The sequence below is a fragment of the Brachyistius frenatus genome, unplaced genomic scaffold (assembly GCF_029030835.1).
Source record: "Brachyistius frenatus isolate BFR_SWC_R1_liver_20210118 unplaced genomic scaffold, ASM2903083v1 Contig_5, whole genome shotgun sequence".
In the NCBI taxonomy this organism is placed as follows: domain Eukaryota; kingdom Metazoa; phylum Chordata; class Actinopteri; family Embiotocidae; genus Brachyistius; species Brachyistius frenatus.
The window spans coordinates 5,790,749-5,798,530 of record NW_027210604.1 but is presented as its reverse complement, the minus strand read 5'-3'; positions in this window follow the sequence as shown (position 1 = coordinate 5,798,530).

The window sequence follows — 7,782 nt, the reverse complement described above, 5'->3', positions numbered from 1 at the left end:
GGGTTTAGGGAGGATGGTGATTGTTGGACATCTCTGGTCAAGGCCACAGTCATGACCCAGCTCTTGGTTTTTCTTATGGCGACACCTCAGGATGATATGAAAATAAAACTCCCTACATGCCTCGCTAAAACAAAAGTGAAAGGTTAGAAATGGATTGTTTACATGAGAAAGACAGCTGCTGAGTAGCAGCATCAGGAATTGAAGGAAACTTGGGAAGAATAGTTGGGCATTTCAGGAAATATGCTTATTAGGTTTCCTGCTGAGAGTTGAAGAGAAGATTGCTACCACTCGTGTCTGTGTGGTAAATAACAAGTTTAGCATGAAGACTGAATACAGGTAAAAAAAAAAAAAAAAAAAAAAATACTTATCTGGGCCTTTGCCAAGGTAACAAAATGTGCCTGTAAGCTTTGCTAGAGCTCACTGATGTCTTAAGTTGTTTAATCAGAACAGAACTGCAGTGTAAAATCAACACTGTGGTTTTATTGGGGATTATGTACTGGAACTACAGTATTTTTTCACCAGATGCGGTAACTTTCTGGAGTCTTGTCATCACTGTGAAGTTGCGAAAAGCTGACGAAGAAATAGTCTGGCACATAAGATTCAATGATGTCATTGATGCCAAGATTCAAACTGATGATACAAAAGTATTACCTCAGTCATGTGGAGCGCTGAAAAATCAACAACTACATTGTTTATACTATTTTTGCCTTTCCTCACAATACTTCTAAGTTTTGCATTGTTTCCGACCCATGGGAACAGTTGGTGTGTTGGTCCAGTGCAGTTGTAATACACTGCCCATTAAGGGAGAAACTCTGCTTTTATTGCTCATCGCTCATTTTAAAAGACTGAGCCCTGACAGTATCCAGCTGCTGGTTGTGAGCACAGCTTCAGCTGCTCTGCCTGGCTGTGACTGGATATATACGGTTATTGTTCGGATTTCGGCTGCTGCTGTGGTTCAGTCTGCTGCGATGGATGTGTTCAGCTTTTACTATTTGAACCTGCCCATGACAGATGTGTTACCAACACAGATGTTCAGAAATACACAGTCACTTTAATACAACATCCAAGCCTTTCAAAACCATCACTGCAAACACATGACCGCTGCATGTAGTCAGTGGTACAACCATTAAAAACTAATTTGTCACAAATTCTAACATTCAAAGCACAACCACAGCTATAACAATCACAGTGACAGCTATATCATCCCAAGTCTGCCCTCAGTGATGCGGACTTGTGCCTGACAGACATAGCTGAGGGTGCACCGACAACCAGAAATACAATGATACATAATACAATATTGTAATACACCTTAGATTTTCTTTATGGGGCAGAGGAAATGCACACACTATTGAGAACTAACACAATCATATTGCAATTTAACACAACAGGAGTTCTTATATAAAAAAAAAAAAAAATTACAAAAAAAATCGAATTTCTTTTTGAAGTAGTCTGTTTGTAAATGTTCGCAAAGAACAATCAACCTTCGTGTGATGGGAAGATGTCAATGACTGATATGGTGTGATCTCACCCACACTGATGTTGATCCATCCTGACTGTATTCACAGTTCTCTGAAATCAAAAATGGATGTCATTTACACCAGTTCTCCCAGATGCAGCGCTCTGATCTCACCATGAACAAGCATAAAGTATTTGCAGAAAAACATCAGCATGTGTGTACGTACACCCATCGATATGTGTGACACCTGGCGTTGAAGACTAGGTGCACAGTTGGCCTCAGTTTAAGGTGGGTTTTTTTTTTCTGCTGTTGGGGTTTTTCACTTTTTCTGGGAAAGCCCCGAGGTTTACACAAACACCTTGCAGATCAAGCTGAGCTGTTTACAAAGGCAGATTTCTTTTAGCAGCATGTCCCAAGTGAACCCTGAGGTATTTTCAGTACTGATGACTAGAGGCACATTTAAGTAACACAGTTGGGAGATATTGAACTGGTCTCCACTGTAGTCATTACTTTAATGGCTGGTTTATTGACTTAAATATTGTCTCAGCAGGTAGTCAACCCACATACATTTATATAAAAAATGTTTTTAAAAAAACTTGCCTGACCTTAATACTCACCAATTGTATTGCTTTAAAGTACTTGGGGACATTTTCCTTTTGTGTACTTGCTGTAGTTCAGAGAGCAAGCATATATTTTTTAACTGGCTGAAGCTGGATAGTAATGAAGTTAATTGAGCTTATTTTCAAATATATGTATCAAGATGCTTCCTTACTTTGTTAACTCTATAAAGCTATAAAAAGCTATGTTGTGTCCATGAGTGTGCACCCCTACATATCCATCTAGTGTCATTATTCTCTTGTGCCCATCATGCTTTTTTTTTGGTCCACACAGACATGCATAAAGATAGAAGCATAAAATGTCAGCACCTATTTTCTGCAACAACTCATCCCAGGCTGATGGATTAATCCTGGTCCCCATTCTAAAAATAGCATCTGCTGATGAAAATGCATTACACGAATGTGGCATTTTATGCTGGAAGGTATCCATGCAATCTGAATCTGTTCCCATGAATCGATGAACATATGTTCCTCGACGGCGGGAGCAGCCTAATAGTCGGAAAAGCATGCTTCTGATCGCAAAGTCAGTCTGTCCTCATGACACATTATCATCTCCTTTAATTAGTGCCATGTCAATCTCTTTTGTTAACCAATAGTCACCATGCTTTACTGTAGCCTGCTCGACGTACAACTAAAGATTTCAAAGTAACCTCATTTTAGGCAACTCCAAATTATACGTGTATGAACAGTTCCTTACACAGTTACCCTTCTTCTGTTGAAATACTGACACTTGTAAAACAAAGATTTATAAAACCTTATTTTCTTTATATCTCATCACAACATCAGCATCATCTAATTGAATCACTAAATAATGTTGCTTTGCAGTTTGATCGGCCTATACCAACTGGATCTGTGCGTCATCGGTGTTCCATGAAAGGGGATGAATAAAAGAATAAAATAACTTATCCTGTGTTTGTTCTGCTTTGCTTTCACACCACAAGAGTGACTGGTGGATCTTCATAAACCTCCCATCTTGTAGCAATAATTGATTAAGGCTGGATTCTGAGAGGGAGCATGTCAGCCTGAAGCATTGTTGGCATAAGCAATATTGGCAGAGATAGTTATTTATCACGTCACAGAGTATACTGGCTTTTTTAAAGACACAATCGTTATATGACTCTATGAACATAGAATAGAATAGAAAACAGAAAAATATAAAATATTCAGGAGACAAAAAGAAAAAGTTACACATTTATTCCAACAGAAAATATCCGGCCCGCTACTTTCCCACTATATCGTAGCATCTTATCCTCTTCCATTAAACAAAAGTGGATAATGAAATATTCTCTTTGTGAATGCAACTTTGTTTCCATCCATTATGAAATTCTAAAGCATTACCACTAAATGTTTTCACAGGTCTCTCGAGCTCAAGAGCATTTTAAAAGCTTATTTTTTTCAAAGCCGTGACCTTTTATGTGGGAAGTGGTGATTTATTTTCAGCAACTCTGCCAAAAAAATAATCAGATGCAAAGCAGAGAAAACCAGGCTGTGAGTCAGGCAAAGGCCAAATATAATGATGCAGTAAGAAAGAACACCTCGTTCGGAGATAATAAACTGTCTTTTTGCGTGACAAACTGCAGAGTGAACACTAACATGGGTCTGGTTAGTTTCATACACAGGGTTTCATGGTGCTCGTCACCTTGTGAAAACAAGCTTTTATAACCATAAGAACAGACGAGGAGGTGTGTTGATGGAGAATGCACTCTCTTTCTCTCTTTGTGTCTTTCCATGAAAACCAAGGGAATTAATTTACCATGACACACAAGTGGTATCATTATTTGATAACATGTAAATGCCAAATTCGTTTTTAAAAGTTTTTATGTCATGGACTATTCACTAAACTGTTAGAAGACGTTTGTTCCATCAGATCCTTCAAATTTAAGTACGCAGAATCATTAGTTGTTTATTTTCCTATTTTGTAAGTACCATTGTAAAAAGATATGAAGTGAATTCATTCTAGCCATAAGAGAACAAGTAATTGCTGTAATTACAATATTAAAAATGCTATAGATGCGTCTCAAGACATCATCGCTGCCCATTACACTGCACATAAGCCGTATACATTCAGGCTGCATGAAATCTCTTTTGCTTGACATGACAGGCATTCTCTTCTTTCTTCACACATTAAATTAGGTCAGTAAAGCCATGTAAATCCCTGTATGTAACCTTTTTTTCATCACTCTCCCTCTAAATATGTGTTCTTAAGTTAATGCTATTTATCATTGTGTGCACAGTAGGTACATCATCTTTTAAATCTATTTTTCTAATCCCCATCTTCCCCCACATAACACACTTCTGCCCTATTAAACCATATGTATTCAGACAGTTACACATCTTTTGGTTCTTCAGGCTCTGTGGTTGATCACATTTAGCACAGCACCTCATCTGCCAAACACAGTGGTGGTTCCGTCATGGCTTGGGCATGTATGTCTGCCAATGAAACTGGCAAAATGACATTTATTAGTGAAAGCAACAGGATGACTGCAGTGGAGTATTGTGCGTGCTGCGATTCAACCAAGTGCATCAAAACTTATTGGATGACATTTCATCAGCCAGCACGACAATGATCACCATCACGAGGAAAAAGCAACTGAAGAGTTTCCCGGGTGGAAAAGGTAGAATATCCTGACTGGCTGAGTCAATCACCTGATCCCAATCTGATGAGGACCAAACTAAAAGGAGAGAGACCCCACAGCAAAGAGGGAGCTGAAGGAGGTTGCAGTGAAAGCCTGGGAGAGTATCACCAGAGAAGATAGAAAGTGTCTGTTTATGTCTACGGGTCATAGACTTCAGGCTTTTACTGCAAAAGATGTGTAACTGCAATGATACTTATAGTCTAGACCATATTCTCTCTGAAGTTTAATAAACCTGTATGAAGTGCCATTACCTTTTACTGAGATTTACATTTATAGTGGCTCAAAAGTACTTCTCTTCCTTGGTGATGATGAGCATTGAAGGGTCAGAGGAACGGTTTATCACACATCTCATCATACAGCTTAGATTGCTGGTGCAAGATGGAGGGAAATCTTTTGTGAAGAAATTTGCTTTCTGCTACAGAATAGTTGTGGATGTCTAGTGCGGTATTGTTATAGGAGATTATTATTTGCCTTTCAAGGCACTGTTAATTCCTTTTGCAGAGATCAGGTAGGTTGATAGTGAGTTTGATATGAATATTAAATCCACTTGTTCTAGATGGTTTTTTTTAATGCAACATACATCATTGCTTATAGAACATATAGAGATGTCTATTTTCTTGTGTCATGCCCATTTGTATGTCTAAATTACAAGCAAAACAGCTGTAGTCAGACACATTTTCTTTACCTTGCTGATTTGCTTGGAGAAAAACAATGTACAGCAAATGCGTACAAACAGAAAAACTGATACGATCTGGAGCTAATTTCATACTTTGATGTGGGAATGGTTAAATGTTAATAATAAAAAATAATCAATAAACTCATTAAGAGAACAAAAATTGATCAGATTCAGTGGCGTACCAACTATAATGGGAGGTGGGAATATGGACAGAGAAGTGCAGTTCTCCCGAGGTTTTTAATCATTTCACAATTTCACATGTATGCAAAGCAGAAAATTATATATTAGGCTCTGCAGTATTTTTCGGTGAAACCAGATGTTCCCCGGATGTCTTATGTAGCTCTAAAGTCCCGAAACACTTATTATGCAGGTGTAAATCTATTGCGAAGTGTGGAAACTTTTACTGAAGTGTGATCTGAAGATGCACTGGCCTTAACTACACCTTTATTGCATCTTCTTGTCTGTCCTACACCCACCTTCTCTGTGTCATTATGTCTTTCACCCCTTTCTCTCCTTCATTCTTCATTCGTACACTTCAAATTATCCTGAGAATACAGATTCTGCATTTGTCAGTGACAGGCTTTATGCACTGGCAGACACGTTCTCGCGGATTGAAGAATCAAATATCCCGATTTTTAATGAGTACATTCAACCCTGTAGCCTGCAGCTAAAACTTGTCCCATGATACAGGCTCAGAGAAGAAGTGCCATGACATCCCCCGCGCTGTAAAGAAATACACTTCAATCAGGTACAACAGTGTCCTCCAAACATTAGTGATGGGCGAGCAGCCATGTAGCTCTGTGTCAGACCTGCAGGCCCAAATACTGTATTTCCATGGCCAGAGGAGAAGGGCACCCGCACCCCCCCTCTCCCTCCCTCCTCCTCTATGTTTTGGCTGGCAGATGTTTTCTTACCCACGAGAGCCGCCAGTTTACATTCATCCTGCTCTGCCTGAGAAAGTGGAGCCCCTGCTTCCAAATTTAGACACGGTATATCTTAGTAACTGATTCTAATTCTGTTCTCTACACAAGCAGTGAGTTTTCTACCAACTATATGCAAGCAAATGCTCAAAATGTGGAGGGACTGAACTACGTTTAATGAAAAGTCACATTAACTACACTATACAACAGTATTATTTTTAATTTAATGTGGCATTTTGTAATATTTCAAAATCTGGTTGGATGAATTTAATTTGTATGCAACAATAATATATTGTAATGTTTGTAATCAAAAGTAATAATGAGAGGAAAATAGGAATTCAGTGCAGAATCCGGTACATTTTCCAAATAAACCACCCATGTGCGGACTCACGATCGTACAACACATCACTATATTACCTTCTACCCCCGCGGTCTTTCAATATTAAACAAAAAATGTGTTATCCCCCAGTTACAGACACTGTGTGAAACACATACAAAATTAATTAGTCGAATTAATATTAGAGAATTAATATTTTTTTAATGAATAAAACACAGCAAGCAGAATTAACTTCGTCTGCAGGCTGCAGCACAAAGTAGGAAGTAACAAAAATAAATACAAAATGGACCAAAAAAAAGAAACCAAGCACGCCAAAGGCACTGTCCTCACCCCTGTTTTTTCCGCATTTTTTTGCCATGCAAGGACGTAGCAGTCGTGGACTCATTTAGGTCTTTGTCCGGGCACAACACCAGACTGTCCCTACACTGCTCTTACTGGTCACGTGCATATTGCATCTCGCGGACGCATTGCGTTACTTCGTAAGGACGTGCACAACCAACTCTCCAAAGTGTCGCAGGTTACGCGAGCCAGCCATCGTACGCACGCAAAGCCGTAGTTTAAAACAAATTTCGCTCCTGCCTAAAGCAGAAAGGCAGATTGATGAAAAGAAATAGGAACATGCGACACAAAGCAAAAGTAGACAGTAAAGAACCTCAGGGAAAACCCTGCGGCAGACTATTGGGCGCATCGCCTGCTAGACTCCCATGACGAAGGCAACTGGAGGGCATAGCTCGAGCCTCTCCAGTCTGTTTGCTCAGTGAACTAAACCGAAATAGACCCTGCAGACTGTAAAGTAACAGACAGGAGTCCGGAGGAGTAAGTGGGCAAAAAGAGCAAAAGACAGATAGTGAGCCAAAACGGGAGGCACGATATGCAAGGTGACAGATTGGCCCAAAATCGGAGGGTTTGCTTTAACCAGGCAGAATGTCAGTTTCCCGTGGCCAGAGGGCTCTTCAGATGGCCATGTATTTCAGCAGAACCCTTTTCTGCTGTTATTTCTCCTGCAATAAAGCAGCCGCCAACAGTGCTTATGATAATCACAAGTGGGAGAGGGTAAGGCAATATTTTGTCTAACTTGATAGACTAACCCAAGTATGCGATTAGGTCATATGATGCTGATGACTTAAGAGATCTGATACT